The 25,198-nt window shown below is 37.2% G+C and overlaps 1 non-coding gene across 1 annotated transcript; it reads left to right on the top strand.

The window, feature by feature from the left end:
- The first annotated feature begins 24,873 nt into the window (after positions 1 to 24,873).
- LOC112497416 (small nucleolar RNA R71) lies at positions 24,874 to 24,981 on the top strand. The gene has a single exon (XR_003064212.1). It is a non-coding gene; the product is annotated as a small nucleolar RNA R71 (small nucleolar RNA).
- Positions 24,982 to 25,198: the final 217 nt, after the last annotated feature.

Genomic DNA, 25,198 nt, shown 5'->3' with positions numbered 1-25,198 from the left:
AGTGGATCTAAGACATTCTTTTTAAAGAGTGGACCTAGGTCATTCTTTGTAAAGAGTGGACTTAGGTAATTCTTTGTAAAGAATTGACCTATGTCATTCTTTGTAAAGAATGGACCTATGTCATTCATTGTAAAGAGTGGACGTTGGTCATTCTTTGTAAATCTGACTGCAAGAGCAGTAACATGAAAGATGATTATAGATCATTTAATGGCGAAGACATGATTGAACAACTTAATTTTGATATTGTGAAAGTGTTCGTATGCTATGAAGCTCTAGAGGGAAAGTTTGATATAGCAATGGCTGACAACAAATAGTTGGTAGAGGCTTTGGAGAAAGTCAAAAAAGTTTTCCTTCCTTAAAGGTGGCACTAGATAAGGCAGAAGATGGGGTTATGAAAGGCACTGCTAAGCAAATCAAAAGAGGAAGAAGTTAATGGAAGTCAAAGAGGAGAACAAGTCTCTTTAAGCAACTTGACACACTGGAGAAGAAAAATAGTGGGAGGAGAGAAGAAATATTGAGAGGTTTTTGAAAGAAATAAAGAAAGTTTTGTTTGGCTTGAGAGAATCTCAAAGACAATATTTCTAATTAATTCCAAAACATTTCATTCATTAACTAATCAATTGTTACAGCTCTGTATTTATTCATGCTTAATAACAATTTGTAACTAACTATTAAAATAACTATATTTTTGTTACATATGCATTGTATGTTAATAATGATCTAACAAACTAATGCTCAGCGGTAATATGATTTGGCATTCTTCTTAACAATCATTGCTGACGTGGCATTGTTGCTCTGTACAAGCTTGAGTTTGTTTTTCTTTCTTCTTCACCTTAAGTTCTGAATAATGAGCTACTTTAACATCCCCTTCAAACTCAAGGGATAAGGAAGTACATTGAGTTTGGTTCTTAGGTAATTAAAATAAATAAATGAAAGTTGTTTAGTCATAATGTCAGCAAATTGTTCCTTATAAAGAGAGGATCTTGGTTATTTTTTGTAAAGAGTGGACATTAGCCATTTTTTGTAAAGAGTGGACCTTGGTCATTCTTTCTAAAGAGTGGACATTGGTCATTCTTTGTAAAGAGTGGAACTTGGTCATTCTTTGTAAAGAGTGGACTTTGTTCATACTTTGCAAAAAGTGGACCTATGTCATTCTTTGTAAAAAGCAGACATATGTCATTCTTTATAAATAGGGGACTTATGTCATTTTTTGTAAAGATTGGACCTAGGTCATTCTTTATAAAGAGTGGATCTAAAACATTGTTTTTAAAGAGTGGACCTAAGTCATTCTTTGTAAAGTGTGGACGTTGGTCATTCTTTGTAAAGAGTGGACGTTGATCATTCTTTGTAAAGAGTGGACCTACGTCATTCTTTGTAAAGAGTAGAGTTAGGTCATTCTTTGTAAAGAATGGACCTAGGTTTTTCCGTCCAGAATCACATTTTTTATGTTTTTTTCGTATCTTGCATTTAAATACTTTTGTTAGAATCTTAAGTACCTTTACTGTTCTTATAGAGAATAAGTCTAGATGATTTTATGTGCAATAATTTAATTGGGCCTATATTTTTCATGGATTCTGGGCCTTTCATAATTTAGTTTAACAAATTTCATTTGAATTCTCTCTTAAATCATTCTCTGTTTCTTCGAAGAAAGAGGCCATGATATGACCAAAAGAGCTCAATCGTAACAAACCTAACACTGAGTAAGCCTCATTTCCTTTTGTTTCCTGAGTTTCTGTTTCATTTTTATTCGCTTTCCGTTTTTGCTTTGGTGATTCCGATTATATGCTCTCATTTTACATGTTTTTGTTTCGTTATTGTTTTCCTTTATTAGTCTGTCGATTTCTTTTTCAATTTCCTCCTCACATATTCAATTTTTATTCAGTTTAGAGTTAGTTAATACTGATTGAGCTTCCTATCACTATATAAATTTTGTTTATTTTTGTTCAAATTATAGCCTCATTAATTATGATCTCGTGGTTTAATTATCACCTCATTAATCGTCATCTCTGACCGCGAATTACTTTTAATTTTTCATTTTTCGGATATGATTTAGCAGATTGCAGGAGCGCAAATGCCAGTCGAAAATTGATGGATACAAAATAATAAAAAGAAGCAGAGTAGGCACTGCTCACAAATCTGACTTCAAGAGCAGTAACATGAAAGATGATTATAGATCATTTAATGATAAAGATCTTATTGAACAAATTAATTGTGATATTGTGAAAGTGTTCGTATGCTATGAAGTTCTAGAGGGAAATTTTGATGTAGCAATGGCTGACAACAAGCAGTTGGCAGAGGCTTTAGAGAAAGTCAAAAGAAGTTTTTCTTCCTTAGAGGTGGCACTAGATAAGGCAGGAGATGGGGTTATAAAAGGCACTGCTGTTGGTTGATTTATATAATCAATTATTATCAATGCCAAAGTGCAAGTGTACACAACAAGTAATAAAGCAATGAGTATTTAAAATCGTCTCCACAGGGATTGATGTTTACTTAAAGTGCTAAAGCAACCACAATAATGCAATCAACTAAAGATCATAACAAATACTTGTCACATTATCCTCCCGTAACCAATAATTATGAGAAATAGAAATAAACTAATACTTGTACGAAATAAACTAAGTTAATTGTGTTTAAGAATCAAATTGAGAACGTAGTAGTTGAATGATCAAACTCTCCTAATGGGGTGACTGTTGATTACCGAATTAGCACCAGTTGTTTATGATAAGTGCTGCAGCACTGGGTAGAACAAATCTGCTTCCGCAGCTATCGCATGTTGGAAATCTCATACTTTCAAATCCACTAACAATGACCAGTTGCTCATAAATTTAATGTATGGCTTTATGACCTCTAATCTCTCTACCCTACAAGGTGAATGCCTATGTCTAAGATATCACAAATCTTATTTCAAGTATTGCCCTTATGGGATTTAGGATAACCTAATCCAGGAAACTCAACTTAAGAACAAGTAATACTCCAATAATATCTGCTAAGACATGCCTTTTTTGCTGCTCTATCTTAACTAAAACCATTAAATGGGTGGTCAACAGAAATAACATTTATGTTCATAAAAGCTATTAGAGTATAATGCTACAACATTATCATAGCAACATATAAGAACAATCAAGAACCCATTGGATTATTTGTCACTCACCTACACTTAAATTTAGTTCATATTCTGAATGAAAAACATAAACTTAAATATACTGATTACTAAATACATCCAATCAATCAAAGGAAGAAAAATAAGATGAGTTGAGCACGATGAAAGTCTAAGGATCCTCCTCGGTTCTTTAACAATGCCGAACAGCACTCCTTGATCCTCTTCTTCTTCTCGCCTTTGTAATTGATTTTTGGATGATTATAATTCTCCGCGCGCCCCCTAATTGTGGTGTATGCCTCCTTTATATATTGCAATATTAGGTTAAAACCGAAACCCATGCGTGTGCATGTGTTTAAATTAGGAAACATGCAGATCGTGACTTAATTGCTGACCGCGCCTATATTTTCTCCCGCGTCACTCCCAAATTACTGTAGCACTGGTTGCTCTAACATCCGCAACAGCACTTGTATTATTTCCGATTGTGCTTTCTTTCTTTTGTGACCATCTTCTTTCCTCCTCTTCTTCATCTACTGTCTCCGCATCCTTTCATGAATCTAAAACCTACAAATTAAACCTGTTTTTAGCATAAATTACTATGATTCAAGCAAAGCTTGTCACAACTCAACTAAAATAAATGTTTATGCAAAAGGTTACCAAAATGTAATCAAAACACATTATTTGCTCTCTAAATGCCCTTTATTCAAGTCTAGAACAGATGTAATAACTCTCATTTCCTAGAGTTATCATACCCCTAAACTTAAACTATTGCTTGTCCTCAAGTAATGACACATACCAACATTTCCCGCAAATAAGCATGCACACAACTTTAGTTCTTTTATCAAATTTGCACAGATTCTTCCACCTTCAGATTATAATCCCAATCATACAAAATACCCATAGTAGATCAGTCCTAGACTTAAACTTCTTTATGTCTTTAGTGTGTGTGTGCTGCCTTTGTGATTGAATTCTCGATATGCTGTAACATTACTAAAAGATTACCGAAATTTTAGCGGTGATCTACTTTATTCTTACAAGGGGTAGCATAAATTCCACATATTCAAACTGTAATAGCTTTAACTTTGACACCCTGGGGGATAATCAACCTCCTTACTGTAACATTTATTTTTTCATGTGAATGTCGATCACTTGTAATGATGACACCCAATTACTCAAACCATGCCCAGATCAGAGTTGCTACAGCAATATCTGTAGTATAGTCTTATCTCAAGATATCTTTGACTCAAGGCTGAACATGGGGCTCATGAACAGACCTGGTTACTCAATGCCTTAGACAGCGGACATATGCCTTTGATCTGTGCAGATTTTTTTTTTAATTTTTTAAGAACAAATATATACTACAGCACTGCTCATAACTCTCGCTGCCTTTTTACACACTTCTGCATATGGGGTGCATACTCAGATCTGGTTACTCAGCAACTTAAGTCATTGGAGCAAAGTTTTATTTCATAACTATGACAGTCAATCAACATGCTTCTCCCTCCAAAACTTAAGACTTTTGTTTCTATTCTTTTTTGTTTTGCTCTAGCAGTCTCATACAACTCAATCACAGGCTAAGTGTTGGGATAAAAATTCACTTCTATCTATAACTATTTCTACTTGGCATTCTCATAATTAGTACTCAATTTATCTTCATTAGGTTTTCAAATCCATACAAATAACAGATAATAGAGCTTCACACAACACAAACATAAACACATACATAAAACACATGCATTCGGAAACAACCCCTCCAAACTTGAAAGGTGCTGTGTCCTCACAAGCAAACAAAATAAAAACCCACAAATAGATAAAAAAAAAAATATATATTTTTTTAAGAATAGGTAGGAACTTAATGAGATAAAAGTACTCCTTTGTGGTGGGGACTGCCGCCCATGATGTGATGCTCTCAGCGCTTCTTGGAGGCACTGCGCAACTTATCCTTTGGTGAAGCCTTGGGGGCGGTGGTTGGCAATGTCTTTGTCTTTTTCGCTGCAGGGCTGGTGAGAGGAGTTGTAGCTAGGGTTGCTATAGTAGGATCCGCAGATGTACTACCTTTTCGTTTGCTGGGTTGCCTTGGACTGGTACGGATAGGCTTGCTGGGAGTTTGTTGTGGAGGTTGTGGGGTCAATGCATCAGCTGCCTGGCCTTCGGCTGTGATGGCAGCAATGACCTCGAGTAGTTGTTCGGCTTGCTCAGATGTAGGCATGGCTCTGGATGCTGTAGCAGCTAGTTCAGCATCAATTTGCTCCATCTCATCGTCAGAGGCTGGAGGTGTTGCCATTTTAGCTTTCCCCTTGGGTTTTCCTTTGCCTACAAATACTGGAATATGAGGCTCCATGTCAGGGTCTTCCTCCTCCTCATCTGGAATAATGTGTCGTTTCCTCGTTTTGGACTGAGTTGGGATGGGTGGTTCCTCATCTTCTTGCTCTGAATTATCCTCTGCCTCTGAGGGTGAACTATCAGTCTCAGATTTGTCACCTTCCTCCTCAGGTGGGTCAGATGGTTCAGCATCTTCTGAGTCAACTTCCGCTGGTGGTTCAGTTGCAACTGGCTCTGCTGGTTCATCTGAAGCAGTGGCTTCTGCAATGGTTTCTGCTGGAGCACCTGTGGTACTGGTGTCAAAATTGTATTGCTGGAGCAGGGAAGCAGGGAAGTTCCAATGATTGCGTTTCATGTATTCATCAAATTGGTGTAGTTGTCCATCCAAGTGCTGTAGATAGCTCCAAAACCGACCATTTTCCCTCTGCTGAGCTTCCACACACTGGTGGATACTGGTGCTGAGTGCTTGGATGGTCTGTTCTAAGCCAAGAGTTCGTCGTGCTCTTGTTACAGCAGCTGGTTCAGTGGTTGTTCCAGCACTCTCGCCAGCAACTCTCTCAATTGTTTGTGCCGTAAAGGCACCATCATTTTTGACATGCTCATCGCTGGCTTTAAGACGAACACCTGAAACTACACAAATGCTGGTGACAAGTGAAGGAAATAACAAAGCAGCAGTTCGGTGAGTTTTGGTTGCACACTCTCGAATTTCTTTTGCAATGATGCTACCCACATATATGGGCAACCCTCTAACAAGGACATATAACAAAACTAATCGTTCTTGTGAAACCGTAGTAGTGTGAGTGGTGGGCATAAGCCTAGATTTCAAAAATTTCACCCACACCTTAGCAATAGGTTTCAAATTGATCCTGTTAACCACATGCCCTTCCTCGTTAACCCACGATGCCTTTTCGATGGTCAGAGTTGTAAAAATGATAGTCCACTTTTTCGGGGTTAACTTATCACGCAATTTGGCATATTCACAAGTAATCTCAGCAGGTAAGTTATAAAAAGCATTGATAACACAGGAGTCTAGTGGAACAAGAGTATTTCTTACCCAGATGTTGTGCTGATCAAGGCTTACCAAATTGGCATAAAATTCTTTTACCACTGGTAGCACATGATTGCGAGGGTGTTTGCAAAACTCTAGCCATCCTTGCTTTGCTGCAGCATTATGAATTGTTTTCACAATTCCAATGAGTTGGTCTGGAAATTGAAACCCTTTTTCTTCCAGAATCCGACGCGGCTATATGAATTCTTTGTATTTTTCCTCAGCGTGGTAACTCTGGAATCGTGATGGATCGTTGAGGCGGCTGGTTGTCTTCTTGTATCTCGGCATTGCTGCAGCAGTAACAGGTTGAAGCTACTGTTTTTTAGAATAAAAGAGAAGAAAAGTTTAAGAATTAGGAGAATTGTATTTGCGAAGGAGATGGGGAATAGTGGCGTGGACACTAAATACAGTGACTCCTATTTATAGTGGACTGTAATGTGAGGATAACTACAGTAAGTAGAGATAATTGAGGGGATAAAGTATTTTAATTAAATGTGCATATCCCAAAATTATCGGTTATTGAAATTAAAGCTGTGATTTCGGGGATTTGTTTTCGCAATTTCTATCCATATCCGAGCGTCCATCTGTCAAGATTTCATCTCCAACGGTAAGTGAAGGCTCCAGCCTTTAATTTACTGTAACGGGAAAAATTGTTGCTGCAACTCCCCGTTTTGCTCATTCCAACAACGGGTACAGAATTCATACCAAAGCATCTGACATGTGGTTGTTGTCCTCTGAGTTCTGCCACCAGATGCTTGCACTTGTCAATATGAGATCAAGTTGCCGCTTTTATTTCAAACTAAAATTAAGTCTAAAATTATGAAAATAAATAGATTAAATAAAATTGAAAATAGGGAATGCAATACTGTAAAATGACAAAAATAAATGGTGAAAACGGCAAAACACGATTAACAAAAATTTTAAAGAGAAAATAGTAAAGAGGAATATGTATCCATAAAACCAAAGGATATCACAATTGGTTTATAGTGGCTGGTTCCTCAATGGGCTGCCTCCTATGAAGCGCTTGATTTAAGGTCCTTCAGCCTGACCTTTTGTCTTTGCTCAATAGCTGGGTTCTTGAAGGAGTAATACCTCCTTTGAACCTTCTGTTGTTGGATGTATGTAATGCTTAACCATGTGCCCATTAACCTTGAATTGGTGGCCTATTTGTTCATCCAAAAGATCAACAGCTCCATGAGGGTAAGATTTTAATAGCTTAAACGGGCCAGACCATCGTGACTTGAGCTTTCCCGGAAACAATCTTAGACTTGTATTGTGGAGCAACACTAATTGACCCGGGGTGAACTGCCTATGTTGAATATGCTTGTCATGCCAGTGTTTTGTTCTCTCTTTATAAATTCTGGCATTTTCATACGAAAATAACCTTAATTCATTAAGCTCACAAAGTTGAAGCTTCCTATGTTCTGCTGTAGCATTCATATCCCAATTTAGTTTCTTCAGTGCCCAGTGTGCCTTATGCTCGAGCTCCAAGGGCAAATGACAGGCCTTGCCATAAACAATACGGTAAGGAGACATGCCGAGTGGGGTTTTGTATGTTGTTCTGTAGGCCCATAAAGAGTCATGCAAATGTAAAGATCAATCCTTCCTTGTTGGGTTCACCACTTTTTCTAAGATCTTCTTAATTTCCCTATTGGATACTTAAGCTTGACCATTTGATTGTGGGTGATATGCTGTTGCTACCTTGTGCCTGATTCCATATTTCATCATTGTTGCAGTAAAGATTTTGTTGCAAAAATGTGTACCTTCATCACTAATAATTACTCTAGGAGTGCCAAACCTGGAGAAAACATTTTTTTGAAGAAAAGTTACCACGGTTTTAGCATCATTGGTAGGTAATGCTGTAGCTTCCACCCACTTGGAAACATAGTCTACAGCAACCAAGATATATAAGTTTCCAAAGGATGGGGGAAAGGGTCCCATGAAATCTATTCCCCAAACATAAAAAACTTCCACTTCCAGTATGTTGGTCAATGGCATCTCATGTCTGCTAGCGATGTTCCCTGTTCTTTGACATCTGTCGCAACCTTTAACAAAGTCATAAGCATCTTTAAAAATAGTGGGCCAAAAATAACCTAATTGCATAATTTTGGCAGCTGTTCTGTGCCCCCTAAAATGTCCTCCGTATGCTGCAGCATGACAGGACTCCAATATTTGAGGTATTTCGTCTGCTGTAACACATCTTCTTATTACTTGATCTGAGCATAGCTTATATAGATGTGGGTCATCCCACTGGTAGCTCTTAACATCATGAATGAACTTCTTTTTCTCTTGAAACTTCAACTCAGGTGGTAGCATCCCACTTACTAGATAATTAGCAAAGTCTGCATACCAAGGAGATTCTGACTGCTGTAGCATCTGTGCTTGCTGTACTACCAACAGCTGTTCATTAGGAAAAGTTTCAGTGATGCCCTTCCTTGTCAATGTACTAGTGTCTGCTTCCAACCGTGACAGGTGGTCTGCCACTTGATTCTCAGTCCCTTTTCTATCTTTAATTTCCAGATCAAATTCTTGAAGCAATAAGATCTATCTGATGAGTCTTGGTTTGGCATCCTTCTTTGAAATTAAATATTTGATGGCTGCATGGTCTGTGTAAACAGTTACTTTAGTACATACTAGGTAAGCTCTGAATTTGTCAAAAGCAAAAACTATTGCCAACAACTCTTTCTCTGTAGTGGTGTAATTGATCTGTGTTGGAGTGAAAGTTTTTCTTGCATAGTATATGGAATGGAAAACCTTATCTTTCCTTTGCCCTAGTACTGCTCCCACAAAATGATCACTAGCATCACACATCAATTCATATGGTAAATTCCAATCTGGAGATATGACTACTGGAGCAGTAATGAGGGTTTTCTTTAATTCGCCAAATGCTTGCAGGCATTCTTTGTCAAAGTGAAATGGTTTGTCCTGCTCCAGCAATGAACACAGAGGCTTGGCGACTTTGGAAAAATCCTTAATGAATCTTCTGTAGAATCCAGCATGACCCAAAAAACTCCTAATCCCCTTCACTGAAGTTGGGGGTGGTAGTTTATCTATTACCTCTATCTTGGCTTTGTCTACCTCAATACCATCCTTGGATATCTTGTGACCCAGCACTATTCCTTCTTGCACCATGAAATGACACTTCTCCCAATTAAGTACTAAGTTGGTCATCTCACATCTTTTAAGAACTTCTTCCAAGTTGTGTAGATAATTACTATATGTTTCCCCAAAAACTGAGAAATCATTCATGAAAACTTCTAAAGTTTGCTCTACCATATTGGAAAATATAAACATCATGCATCTCTGAAATGTTGTTGGAGCATTGCATAGCCCAAATGGCATTCTTCTGAAGGCAAATGTTCCATAAGGACAGGTGAATGTAGTCTTCTCTTGATCCTCTGGTGTTATAGCAATCTGGTTGTAGCCTGAATACCCATCTAAGAAACAGTAGTACTGTTTTCCTGCAAGTCTGTCCAGCATCTGATCTATGAATAGAAGTGGGAAATGGTCCTTCCTTGTGGCTTTGTTGAGCTTCCTGTAATCCATACACACTCTCCATCCAGTCACTGTCCTTGTAAGAATGAGTTCTTTCTTCTCATTAGCCATTACTGTTATCCCTCATTTCTTTGGAACACATTGAACTGGGCTTACCCATGAACTATATGATATTGGGTATATGATTCCAGCATCCAAACATTTGATGATTTCCTTCTTTACCACTTTTTTCATAATAGGATTCAGCCTTCTCTGGTGCTCTACCGAATTACTGGAACAGTCTTCTAAAAGGATCTTATGCATACATATTGATGGGCTGATACCCTTTATATCTGCCATGGTCCATCCAATTGCTCTTCTGTATTTTCCCAGCAAATCTACTGGACTTTGTTCTTAACCTGCATCCAAAGTAGAAGAAATGATTACAGGGAGTGTGTTATTTTGGCCAAGATAAGCATACTTTAAATGTGAAGGTAACATTTTTAATTCAAGACTAGGGGGTGATTCAATAGATGGTAAAGTTGTTTTTACTTCTCTATCTGAAAGATTCGGTGTTCAATAGCTCTGTTGTGCCTATTAGATTGCTGTTTGTCCATCCAATCTGTATGGATTGCTGTTGTGTAAATTTTAATGTACTCGCAAGCACACGAATCTATTGTAGTATAGATCAATGGTGACGAGTGTCGATCCCACGAGGAGGTGGATTTTAATTATATGTAGAATTAATTTTTTAAATGGGTGGTTGAAATTGTGGTGGAAGTGATTTAAATTATCCTAAAATTGGAATTGAGATGGCGATAATAAATTCTAAAATTGGAATTGCAATGGCGAGAATAAATTGAAGAGAATTCTATTGAAATGACGTACTTAGGTATCTGGATCCGTATCAACATGCATCATGGGCTAAATAATCCGTATTAATGCCAATTAAATCATGAGGGGGGAATCCACACCTCATGAACCACGCTCTAATCAATATGGTGCTAAGGGCTTATCGTGCCAAATAATAATAACTTTGTACTAGAGGGCCGGTGAAACCAAGGCGGTACTAGACAAGATTAGTATTATTTGTCGACGAGAAGTCAAAACATCCACAAAAACTAGAGGGGAAGAGAAAATAAATTTACCAAATAAAGCCCATGACACATGTTGAGACTTCACCTTCAACCCAAGCTTGAAAGAAAATTAGCCACTCATAATTGAACTAGGGGCAAAATGGGAATTTATTAAAATACATAGAAAATACAAGATGGTGAGGGAATTACAGAAAATGGATCTCAAAAATGGATTCAGAGCTATCAAATTAGGGGGGGAGGCCCTCTTTTTATAGATACATGGAGTAAATCATGGCCATCGGATTAAAAACAGTTTGGACGCTCAGGATTGCGCCATGTCATCAGTCAACAGTACGCGGTTTGACCACGTGGATGAACAGTAACACGGTTTCACCCGGATGAACAGTAACGCGGTTTGGTTGAAAATAATCCTGTGTGATGCATGTACCGTACGCGAGATTTTTCGTCCACTGATATGCTGCCACGTCACCATCAACAGTACATAAGAATTTTAGCCCAACAGGATCGTGACACCTCATCAGTCAATGCCACATCATCGTCTGTCTATGTGAACAGTAACGTATACAGTATCGTACACGTGAATAGTACCATACATGTGAACAATGCCATTTTTCCTTTTATGCTCCTCTTAAGATTTTCGACCATCCCGAGTTCAAAAGTGATGTCCGTTTTGCCATCTGATCTCTCGTTTATTGTGAAATGACTATGATGCCCCTAAAATACATAAAATACTTAATTAAAATAAAACAAACAGAATTAAATCAAAAGAATGTTAAATTCATAAAAGTGAAGGTGTTAGTAAGACTTGAAATGTAAAATGACGGTTTTCTCCTTTATAAATATGCATTTTCTAACACTCAACACACCCTCCAACCAGCTTATTGCTAGTCCCTAGCAAATGAAGCGAAAAAAAAATTCAAATTCAAAATGATTTTTTTTTTTGAAACACTCGTGTTTATTCAATCAGATTAATGATAGCAATCAAATAAAAGTATAAGCATTATCTCCAGTCTAAAGCAACATCACACCCACATCAACCATCCACATGAATCAGTCCAGTAGACTGTCATAGCTACTTTCAAGAATGACATGTCAAACCCCAAAATCTCACTGAAAGTAATGACACTCTCACAAAGAAATTAAAACCAATAAAAAAAGTCACTCCAATGAATGGTAATTGAGAGAGAAAATAATAAAGAAGTGATATCACATGCTCTTACCAAGATGAAATAAATATGCCCTCAGCTTAGAAATAATACGATCTCAAGTCAAACAAAAATGCTAGTCAACCCAATTTATTTATCTTTTCTTTTTTTTCTTTTATTTATTTATTTATTTTTATTATGCACCATTACATCTTTTTAGCCCATATAACTAGCTTCTACTTCAAACTATAGTTCCCTAAAATCAAGAAGGACTTTTATTAGGACGTAACGTAGGCTAGGGATATGGCTAACAAAGAAGGGAAATAAGGAAAACAAAGTGTATGTTTGAGAAAAATGCAGAGAATTTTTTTTTTTTTGAAAGTTGCAAGGTAGATTTCATCTATTATTTTTATTTTTTTTTCTTTTGAAACAACAACTTTTGTTTTGTTTTTTGTTTTTTGTTTTTGCTTTTATTTGGCATAACTTTACTGAACAACATAATTATTTACATTTTCTCAAACATAAATAGGTGATGGAACTTATAAGACATTGGGTAATACTCCAAATCGGAGTGGGTGAAGATGATAAGTTTGACAAAGAAAGGTTTTTTTTTTTTTTTAAAGGCTCAAAATGGTTAACTATAGATATTTGATAAAAGGGATGGCTAGAAAGGCTCAAACGGATCAAAGATGGCCTTTCCATCATCTTTTAGGGTTCTAAATAATCTTCCATATCTACTAGTTAGATGGGCCTCCAAATGTAGCAACACATTTTTTTTCTTGTTTTTTTTTTTAATTTTGCAATTTTTTTAAGGGTTAATTCAAAAGAAATTTAGAGATCGTGTATACAATAATAAAGTGTTAAGCTGTATAAAGAATGGGCAAAAGGGTTACTCTCCAAGAAAAATGATAGGCTCAACAACTCACTTGGTACTTATTATGACATATTCATTCGTTCAAACAACTCATATTTGTCTCCGACATCAACATGTAGAGTAGCAAACATAGTGTAACATCACTTAAGACCAAAGATAATACAAATACTAAAATTTAAAATTAATCATGTCATCCAATGTTAAAACAAATCACACAATTTTTTTTTTAAACAACATTCTACCCCCCAACCTATTCTAAACATGAAAGGAAAATATGCATGCAGAAATGTGAAAATGATGCATAAAAACTAATTAGAAAAGTTACACGTAAAATGATAGAAAACGAAAATGGTTTTTATTTTTAAGAAGATGCGTTTCTAGAGGCACTACACTCCATATTCAGCCATCTTCGACTCACAAGTTGGAAAATGTATATCTATAGAGGAGAAATTAAAAAGAAGAAAAATAAACATAAAAACATAATAAAGAAAAAGAAAATGTCTGATTTTTTTTTTAGTTTTTTAATTTTTTTAAACGATGAAGATGTGTTTCTAGAGTCACTACCCTCCATATTCAGCCATCTTCAACACAAAAAGTTAGCAATAGTTAGTTTCTACAACAAAAAATTAGTAAAAATTTAACCAAGATTCCACAATTGTCGACTATTCCCTCCCCCCAACCAGAATGAAACATTGTCCTCAATGTTTGAAAGGAAAAAAGTAAAGTTTAGAAGACATCACTTGGGTGGTGTAACACAGAAGAAAATATTTACAAGCGGAGAGTTAAATATAAATTGTACTTCTTACTGCGGCTACTGTTACCATCATTATTTGGATGCTCCAACACAAAGGTCCAGGGGTCTGGCTCCGGTCTATAAGCTTGTAACATATCAAGTAGCTCATTAGCAGTGTGAGCACAAATAAAGAGTTTTTTCGCATTAGAGGGAATGAAATAGTTTTTTATTGCATGGTTAAGAAATGCGATAAAGCCATCATAAAAGTTATTGACATTTAACAAACCGATGGATTTCTGGTGGATGTGCAGATGGGCCCAAGATGCTAGTGTGATAAGTGCCTCTAGTGTTGTAAGATCTCCTGAAAGGAAAATAAAAGCATCAGCATGATTAAGCATTTCAGTTATTCTTTCTTGCATACCTAAGACGACTAACTCTTCTCCAGTTGATGAGTCAGACGAATTGCCCAAAGGTTTTAGGGCTCTTGGGATGATGCCTAACACTTGGCTGCCTCTGATAAAAGCTGCTTCTAAGACCATTTTTGATAACCCTCGATTACCTCCTCCATACACCAAGTGTAATTTTCTCGCTGCTATGCTTCGACCAAGATCTATGGCTGCCTCAACGAACTCTTTATGTTTGCCATAGTTAAATCCAGAAAGCACACAAATGTTCTTGAATTGTCTATTGGGAGTAGCTGCCTTTGGGATACTTCTCAAAAAAACAATTTGTGAATGCTTGACAAAAAAAAATCACATTTAAGAGTCTTTGTGACAGTGGGTCACAGTTGTGTATGAGGTAACATGTTAGTGTCAAATAACGCGTAAAGCACATGGCTCGCGAGTCAAAAAGGAAACAATAAAAAGGAAAAAGCAAACAGTAAAAAGGAAAAAGCAAACAGTAAAAAGGAAAAAGCAAACAGTAAAAAGGAAAAAGCAAACAGTAATAAAATTATTAAAGACAATAATGCACACAATAAAACAATAGTGAAATAAAATAACAGTAAAGTGAAAGGATATTTACAGGTAGTTGCGACTGTGGCTCACATCTTCCTCTGGTTTTACGTCTAGAAACGGCTTAAACACCCTCTATGGGTCGAGGATAGGCTTCCTATCCAGTTTTCTTATAAACTGGCAAACAGGGTCGTTTATAGTCAGATTCCCGAGACTATATCGTGCATGCTCTTTCTGGAATAATGGCCATAACTAGAGAATCGCTCCTTGCACATATCCACTGGGATGCGTTTCAAGAGACAAAAGGATATCATCCAATGACTCCTTATTCAAGCCATCCCTAATGAATTGAATCTTATCTTCCCTGTTATCAGACATCATTCTTAAAGAACATGGGTTTTTATTGCAACTCATTCTGGCACACTTATGACAAGCAATAGAAATTCTTCGAGCTCGTCGTTTTCTTGCATAATTTCCTTTACCACAACCAGGCATGTATGCAATAAATTTTGGAGGTAACTCACCTGCCGATCGTACTTTCGCCTCGATTAACCAACGGATATCAGCAGGTATGTTATTCCTCATGAGTAATCGCATGCGTTCGGACCGAGCTTTATAGATCGTAAGGAGGGCATTCTGAAGAAGTAAAGGGAATCGCTTGTGAAGCTTCGCTAGAGTCTCGTTTCTGTCCATATCTTCGCTTCAGAATATCAGTTATTATGGGAAACTGAAGTAACCGACTTGATTGTCACGGAGTACTGTTATCCGCCACTTCACCGGGGTAACAAACTAAAGCACACAAACAGAAAAACAAATTAAAACACACAAAGAAAATTAAAATCGTCCTCTTATTGAATTTGCCTCAAGCTCCAACTGGATGTCGTAAACACTTCTCTCAATGTCTCAGAGTTGGTGTTCTAAACCCTCAACATAGGCTACTAACTCTGGTGGTTGTAGAGCCCAAATGCGATGTGTTTTACAAAATTGAATATGCCTTTTGAGATGAGTTTTGACACGTTGAAGTGGTTTAAGAATGTTCAGGAGGAACGGTCTAAGTAATGTACTCATGATTAAAAGTGATAAAAGAAAACTTAATAGTTAAACAAACACACTTATGCAAAAATAATTTCAATTAGCAGAAGAATAATATAAAGAAAGAAAAAAAAATCAAATCAACGAAAAGAAAAAAAAATCAATTCAAATCTGGTGGGTCACTCAAATTTATTTCGGTGTCTTCTCCATGTAGTTGGTACTCTAGATATGGCTTTAATCTTTGACCATTAACTTTAAACGTGACACTGTTCTTTAGGTCCTTAATTTCAATTGCCCCATGTGGAAAAACAGTATGAACAATAAAGGGACCAGACCATCGAGAGCGTAACTTACCTGGGAATAGGTGCAAGCGAGAATTGAATAAAAGCACTTTCTGACCTGGAGTGAACGATTTTCTCATAATTTGCTTATCATGGAAGATTTTAATTCGTTGCTTGTAAATCTTGGCATTTTCGTATGCGTCATTGCGAATTTCTTCAAGTTCTGCCAGTTGTAATCTTCTTTCTGAGCTGGCTTGCTGCATGTCAAAGTTGAATTTCTTGATAGCCCAATATGCACGATGCTCGAGTTCCACAGGTAGGTGGCAAGCTTTTCCATACACTAGCCTGTAGGGTGACATCCCAATCGGGTCTTGAAAGCCGTTCTATATGCCCATAAGGCATCATCAAGTCTTAATGACCAATCTTTTCTGTCCGGCCTCACCTTCTTTTCTAATATGTGCTTTATTTCTCGATTAGAGATCTCAACTTGGCCACTGGTTTGCGGATGATACGGGGTCGCCACTTTGTGTGTGATTGAATACTTTGTCAAAAGAGCTTTAAATGCTTTGTTACAAAAGTGGGCACCACCATCACTGATTATTGCTCGAGGGAATCCAAAGCGTGAGACAATATTGCTTTTCAAAAATCCTATCACCACCTTGTGATAATTGGTTTTGCATGGAATTGCTTCTACCCATTTCGATACATAGTCAACAACAACCAATATGTATTGATGGCCAAGAGAATGGGGAAAGGGTCCCATGAAGTCGATACCCCATACATCAAAAATCTTAACCACTAAAATTGGATTTAGTGGCATCATGTTCCTTCGTGTAATGCTCCCCATTCGTTGACACATATCACATGAAGAACAAAAAGTGTAAGCATCTCGAAATATAGTTGGCCAATAAAAACCACATTATAAAACTTTAGCTGCTATTTTCTTAGCACTGAAATGGCCTCCACAAGCTTGTTCATGGCAGAATGAAAGAATATTCTGAATTTCATTTTCTGGGACCCATCGTCTAACAATTTGATCAGCACAATACTTGAACAAATACGGGTCATCCTAAAAGAAATTATTTATCTCTGCAAAGAATTTAGCCTTGTCTTGCTTGGTCCAATGCTCTGGAAGTTTACCTGTAACAAGATAATTAACTATATCAGCATACCAAGGTAATACTTCCACATTCATTAATTGTTCATCTGGAAATGACTCATTCAATGGTAATGATTCTGTAATTGTGTCAAAATGGAGATGAGAGAGGTGGTCCGCCACAACATTTTTTGTCCCTTTCTTATCTTTGAATTCCAAGTCCAATTCCTACAAAAGTAACACCCAACGAATTAGTCTAGCTTTTGCATCTTTCTTTGTGAGAAGATATTTAAGAGCAGCATGATCTGTGAATATAATTATTTTACAACCAATGAGATAAGATCGAAATTTCTCTAATGCAAACACTACTGCTAGCATTTCTTTTTCAGTAGTTGAATAGTTCAACTGTGCATCATTCAATGTCATACTAGCATAGTAAATAACGTGGGGAATTCAATCAACTCTTTGTCCTAATATTGCTCCTACTGCATAATCAGATGCATCACACATGAGCTCAAATGGTAAGCTCCAGTTTGGGGGCTGAATGATGGGTGATGATGTCAACAACTGCTTTAGTTTTTCAAATGCCACAAGACATGAATCATCAAAGATAAAAGGTACATCCTTAGCAAGTAAATTGCATAAGGGTCTAGAAACTTTGTTAAAATCTTTAATAAAGCGTCTATAGAAACCAGCATGCCCAAGGAAAGATCTTATTTCTCTGACTGTTTTGGGTGGAGGAAGATTAGAAATGAGATCCACCTTGGCTTTGTCAACCTCAATACCTTTGCTCGAAATGAAGTGACCGAGAACAATACCTTGTTTTACCATAAAATGACAATTCTCCTAATTTAAGACTAAGTTCTTCTCGATACATCTCTGCAGAACTAATGTTAGATGATGTAAACATTGATCAAATGAATCACCAAAGACAAAAAAGTCATCCATAAAGACTTCAAGGAATCGTTCAACCATATCAGAAAAAATGCTCAACATGCATCGTTGAAATGTAGCAGGTGCATTACATAATCCAAATGGCATCCTCCTATATGCAAAAGTGCCAAAAGGGCAAGTGAAAGTGGTTTTCTCTTGATCTTTTGGTGCTATGGGAATCTGATTATATCCTGAGTAGCCATCTAAAAAATAATAAAATTCATGGCCTGCTAATTTATCAAGCATTTGATCAATAAATGGTAAAGGAAAATGGTCTTTACGTGTGACAGAATTCAACTTTCTATAATCAATGCATACACGCCATCCTGTAGTCACTCTAGTGGTATCAATTCATTATTAGCATTGGTAACTACTGTGACTCCTGACGTTTTGGGGACAACTTGTACAGGACTGACCCATGAACTATCAGAAATTGGGTAAATGATACCTGCATCTAATAGCTTAAGGACTTCAGTTCTAACAACTTCTTTCATGTTAGGATTTAACCGACGTTGCATTTCTCTAGTAGATTTAGCATTTTCATCAAGGTGAATGTAATGCATGCAGTCTACTGGGTTTATACCTTTTATGTCTGCTATGGTCCATCTTAATGCTCCTTTGTGCTCTTTCAAAACATCCAATAACGTACCTTTTTGTTCGTCATTTAGGGATGATGAGATGATTACCGGTAGAGTACTTTCTTCTCCCAAAAATACATATTCCAATGTGTTGGGTAATGGTTTGAGCTCGAGTTTCGGTGGTGATTCTGATGATTTGATGAGTTTCTTCTCTGATGGTGCTAGTTGCTCAACTCTTGACTTCCATTTATTAGTGTCCATAGATGGTGCTGAGTCAAGCAGGGCGTTGAGCTCATCGACCGATCTGTCAATATCAAAATCCAAACCAAAGTGAGTTAAACATGTTTGTAAAGGATCATCATTAAGGTTTGAAAGAAAAGTGTCATCAACTAATGTTTCAATTAAATCCACATCAACAATTCCATCATCTGCACTGTGAGGTTGTTTGGCAATGTTGAAAATGTTTAGCTCCATAGTCATGTTGCCGAAGGACAACTGCATATTTCTAGTCCTGCATTGAATGTGAGCATCCGCAGTTGCCAAGAAAGGTCGGCCTAGAATAATAGGGATGTGCTTCCTTGAATCCTGTATTGGTTGAGTGTCAATTACAATGAAATCAACAGGAAAATAAAACTTGTCTACCTGGATAAGCACGTCCTCCACAATGCCACGAGGTATTTTCGTGGACCGATCTGCAAGCTGTAACACCACTGGAGTTGGGTGTAATTCTCCAAGTCCAAGTTTCACAAATACTGAATAAGGCAACAAATTTACACTAGCTCCTAAATCCAACAAAGCATTCTCAATTGTGTGGTTCCCTATGCTACATGAAATAGTGGGGGAGCCTGGGTCTTTGCATTTTAGAGGAATTTTATGTTGAAGGATAGAACTAACGTTTTCTGTTAAAAATGTCTTCTTTTGAACATGCATATTTCTCTTTTTAGTACAAAGGTCTTTAAGAAACTTGGCATAAGATGGAACTTGCTTTATAGCATCAAGTAAAGGGATGTTAACACTTACCTGTTTGAAGATTTCAAGAATCTCACCTGTGGATTTTCCCTTTTTTCCTTTAGCTAACCTCTGAGGAAATGGAGCTTTCGAAACATATTCTCGTGGGTTGGTTTCTTCTTTCTCCTCCGGTGATGAGTCCTCAACACGCACAGGTACAATTTGATTTTCTTTTGTCACCGGCATCTCCACTTTGTTGTCGACTTCTTTTCCTTTTCGCAAGGTCATGACTGCTTTGACCTCTCCATGCTGCTGTGGTGAACTGGTACTTGATTCATGTACTCCTTTAGGGTTAGGCACTGGTTGACTTGGAAATTTGCCTTTCTCAACAGTCATTGCCAAGGTCTGAACTGAAGAAGCAAGTTGTCCCACCATCTTCTCGAGGCTTGAAACCAATTGAGCTTGTGAGTTGAAGCCTGCTCTTAACTCATTTCGTAGTCCATCAATGGTGCGGTTCTGTTGCTTAATCGTAGAGTAAGTAAGATTCTTGAGATTTTGGAATGAATCCTCCCATGGTCTGGGTTGAGAGAAATTCTGGTTCTGATTGTATGGTCTAAATGGTGGCTGAGAGGCTTGAGGAATTTGAGAAATTTGTTGCATTGGTGGAGCTGGAGTTGCTGGTCCATTCTGTTGGAATCCTTGAGACCATGAAAAATTGGGGTGGTCTCTCCATCCAAGGTTATATGTGTTCGAGTATGGGTTGTAATTCGATGGTTTTCTCATTACACCTATGGCATTGGCTTGATCTGAGTATGAGTCATGGTCATGTGGCTCTGTTGATTTAGCAGTCGATAACGATGCTATTTGTCGAGCAAGACCTTCAACCATCTCCTTGACTTCTTTGGTTCCCGAAGTTGACTCGCCAATTTGAACCTCATTTACTCCCTTAATTCTTCTAGTATTCCTGAGTGATCAACTCCGTTGTTGGGAATTATCCGCTTGTCGCTGGAAGAATTCCCAAATCTCTGATGCACTTTTTGACATTAGCTCTCCTCCACTTGTTGCCATTAGTCATTCTTGCACATTCGGCAATAATCCCTCCAAAACGTATTGGCATTGGTGCCATTTCTCGTACCCATGATGTGGACACTTCAAGAGTAGCCCATTGAATCACTCCCATGTTTTGAAAAACTGCTCGTCATCTCTCTAGGTAAACTCTGAGATTTCCCTGCGAATAGCATTGGTTTTATGCACTGGGAAATATTTATTCAAAAATTTTGTTACCATTTGTTCCCATGATGAAATGCTATTGGCAAGCAATGTATTAAACCATGAATGAGCTATATCCTTTAAAGAAAATGGGAATAATCTGAGTTTAACATCATCGTCTGAAAAATTTTCATATTTAAAAGTTTGACAAATGGCATGAAAATCATTCAGATGATTATATGGGTCCTCATTTTCTAGGTCATAAAATGTGGGGAGACAATTTAGCACACTAGGTTTTAATTCAAAGCTCCTAGCAGCTACATTTGGGTATCTTATACATGATGTGCTCAAATTTGCTAAAGGACTGAAATAATCTTTAAATGGCCTCTCCTGTGGTTGCAAATCCATTTTATTTTTTACTTGTTTGTGTGTGCGAAGTGTTTTCTCAAGTTCAAGGTCTATAGGTTTAAGATTGAGTAATAATAACCTTCGACCATGCATGCAAAACAAATAAAATAAAAAATAAAGATGGGAACAAAACAGATAAAAATAAAGAAGAGGGAGAAACTATGATACTAACCTTATTGCGCTATTACAAACTTTCTATAAAAATACACAAAAACAAATACGTGAAATAAATTAACTAAAAAGAATTAGTAAGATAAACAAAAATTACAAAGAAAAAAAAATAACTTGAAAATTAAATTACAGAAATTTAAAGAAGAGAAAAAGAAAAGAAATTACTAACCTCTAAATGCGGATTCACTTTTTTTTAATAAAAAATACAATAAAAGAAATAAAAGAAATTATTCACAAAAATTAATTCTATGAATTAAAATTACTTACCTCCCCGGCAACGGCACTAAAAACTTGTTGTGCAAATTTTAATATACTCGCAAGCGCACGAATCTATTGTAGTATAGATCAATGGTGACGAGTGTCGATCTCACAAGGAGGTGGATTTTAATTATATGTAGAATTAATTTTGTAAATGGGTGGTTGAAATTGTGGTGGAAGTGATTTAAATTATCCTAAAATTGGAATTGAGATGGCGATAATAAATTCTAAAATTAGAATTGTAATGGCGAGAATAAACTGAAGAGAATTCTATTGAAATGACGTACTTGGGTATCTGGATCCGTATCAACATGCATCATGGGCTAAATAATCCGTATTAATGCCAATTAAATCATGAGGGGGGAATCCACACCTCATGAACCACGCTCTAATCAATATGGTGCTAAGGGCTTATCGTGCCAAATAATAATAACCTTGTACTAGAGGGCCGGTGAAACCAAGGCGGTACTAGACAAGATTAGTATTATTTGTCGACGAAAAGTCAAAACATCCACAAAAACTAGAGGGGAAGAGAAAATAAATTTACCAAATAAAGCCCATGACACATGTTGAGACTTCACCTTCAACCCAAGCTTGAAAGAAAATTAGCCACTCATAATTGAACTAGGGGCAAAATGGAAATTTATTAAAATACGTAGAAAATACAAGATGAAGAGGGAATTACAGAAAATGGATTTCAAAAATGGATTCAAAGCTATCAAATTAGGGGGGGAGGCCCCCTTTTTATAGATACATGGAGTAAATCATGGCCATCGGATTAAAAACAGTTTGGACGCTCAGGATTGCGCCACGTCATCAGTCAACAGTACGCGGTTTGACCACGCGGATGAACAGTAACACGGTTTGACCCGGATGAACAGTAACGCGGTTTGGTTGAAAATAATCCTGTGTGATGCATGTACCGTACGCGAGATTTTTCGTCCACTGATATGCTGCCACGTCACCATCAACAGTACGCAAAAATTTTAGCCCAACAAGATCGTGACACCTCATCAGTCAATGCCACATCATCGGTCAATGCCACGTAATCGTCCGTCTATGTGAACAGTGTCGTGAACAGTAACGTATACAGTACCGTACACGTGAATAGTACCGTACACGTGAACAATGCCATTTTTCCTTTTATGCTCTTCCTAAGGTTTTCGACCATCCTGAGTTCAAAAGTGATGTCTGTTTTGCCATCTGATCTCTCGTTTATTGTGAAATGACTATGATGCCCCTAAAATACATAAAATACTTAATTAAAATAAAACAAACAGAATTAAATCAAAAGAATGTTAAATTCATAAAAGTAAAGGTGTTAGTAAAACTTGAAATGTAAAATGACGGTTTTCTCCTTTATAAATATGCATTTTCTAACACTCAAAAATTGCTGCAACATCTTCCTCTTCAACCTCCTCAAAGGTGGTTACTTTATTAAGTACATTACTGTAGCATCTATCCATTCTGCCTGCTACAACAAGATCCACTACACTGAGGAAATTGCAATCTTCTATTTCATCAGGGTTTTGCATAGCCTCTAGTACATTAAATGTGACTTGCTGATCATTTACTCTCATGATCAACTCTCTTTTCTGTACATCTATCAGAGTCTTTCCAGTTGCTAGAAAGGGTCTGCCAAGTATGATGGACACTTCTTTGTCAGCTTCAAAGTCGAGCACAATAAAATCCACAGGGAAAATGAATTTGTCAACCTTCACCAGTACATCCTCTATCTTTCTTTCGGGATATGCATGAGATCTGTCAGCCAATTGCAGAGTGACAGTTGTTGGTCTGCACTCCCCTACTCCAAGCTGCTTAAACACAGATAATGGCATCAAATTAATACTAGCTCCCAGATCACAAAGTCCTCTGCCACCATACCTATTCCCTATAGAACAGGGTATTATAAAACTCACTGGATCTTTTAATTTTATCAGAATTTTACTCTGAAGTATATGACTACTTTCCTGTGTTAGAGCAACAGTTTCAAACTCTCCCAGCCTTCTTTTTCGTGCCAAGATATCTTTTAAAAATTTCACATAATTTGGCATTTGCTCTAAAGCTTCCACAAAAGGTATGTTTATGTGCAATTGCTTCAGCACTTCCAGAAATTTGTTGAACTGCTTGTCTTGCTTTTGCTTCTGGAACCTTTGAGAGAAGGGTCGTGGATGTCTAAACTGCTGGTTAGACTCAGGAGGTACCAAACTCTATTTGCTTAAGTTGGTGCAGGTTGTGGCTACTGGTGTTGTAACTTCTTTTTCAGCAAGTTCTGGTTGAATTTCTTTTGCAATTGCTGTAGCTGGATCCTTTCCATCTGTGTCTTGATGGGGAGTCTGCTGTAACAGACTTCCCTTTTGAGTTGGTTTTTTAGCTGAGTTGCATTCCATCCCATTTTTTGTTACCTCAAATAGTATATCCACATGCTTTCCAGATCTCAGACTAATCACTTTGCAGTGCTCTTTGCTCTCTCTCCTAGGATCTTCTGTGTTGCTAGGTAAGCTTCCTTGAGTTCTGCTGCTTATTGTTGTAGCTAGTTATCCCATTTGGTTTTCAAGATTTCTCAATGATACAGCTTGACTCTGCACAATTGCTTCATTCTTTGCAATGTACTCCTTAATTAATACTTCCAATGAAGTGATTGGATCCTGACTGACATGCTTTTGCCCTTGGGTTTGTTGATGAAAGCCATATGGTTGTGGCTGTGTGTTTCTACTTAGTCCATTCAATGCTGGAGCATTTCGATTTTGATTGCTCTATGAGAAATTTGGGTGTTGTTTCCAGCCTGGGTTGTAAGTATTTGAATATGGGTTGTTCTGAGGTTGTCGATTGAAGTTACCCACATAATTTACTGAGGCTGGATTTCCAGGACAATTATCAAAATCATGATCTTCACCACAGTAAACATAAGAAAGTTCAGTAACTTGCTTTACTGTTGCTGGAGCAGCTGTCATGGCTTTTACCATGTTAGTCAATGAAGTTACTTGAGATGATAGGGCTGTAATTGCATCAATGTTGTGTACCCCTACTGATCCTCTGGCTACTGGTTGCCTAGCTGAAGGCCATTGGTAGTTATTATTGGCAATTCTCTCCAAAATTTCATAAGCTTCAGTGTAGGATTTGGACAACGGGGCCCCGTTTGCTGAAGCATCCACCATTAACCTTGTACTCGGGTTTAATCCATTATAGAAAGTTTCCAATTGAATGCAACAGGGGATACCATGATGAGGACACCTTCTGAGCAATTCCTTGAATCTTTCCCAAGCCTCGTACAAACTCTCATCTTCAATTTGATCGAAGGATATAATCTCATTCCGTAATTTTGCATTCTTTGTTGGTGGAAAAATATTTCATTAGGAATTTATCAGCCAATTCATTCCATGTAGTGATGGAATCAGATGATAATGAATTTAACCATGCTCTTGCCTGATCCCTTAAGGAATAAGGAAAAAGCCTCAGCCTTAAGGCATCTTGCGTTGCTCCAGCAATCTTAAAAGCATCACTTACTTCCAAGAATAATTTAAGATGGAGATGAGGATCT

The sequence above is a fragment of the Citrus sinensis genome, chromosome 2, assembly GCF_022201045.2.
Source record: "Citrus sinensis cultivar Valencia sweet orange chromosome 2, DVS_A1.0, whole genome shotgun sequence".
NCBI classification, from domain to species: domain Eukaryota; kingdom Viridiplantae; phylum Streptophyta; class Magnoliopsida; order Sapindales; family Rutaceae; genus Citrus; species Citrus sinensis.
The sequence above is the reverse complement of the archived record's forward strand: the minus strand, read 5'-3'. Positions and strand labels throughout refer to the sequence as shown.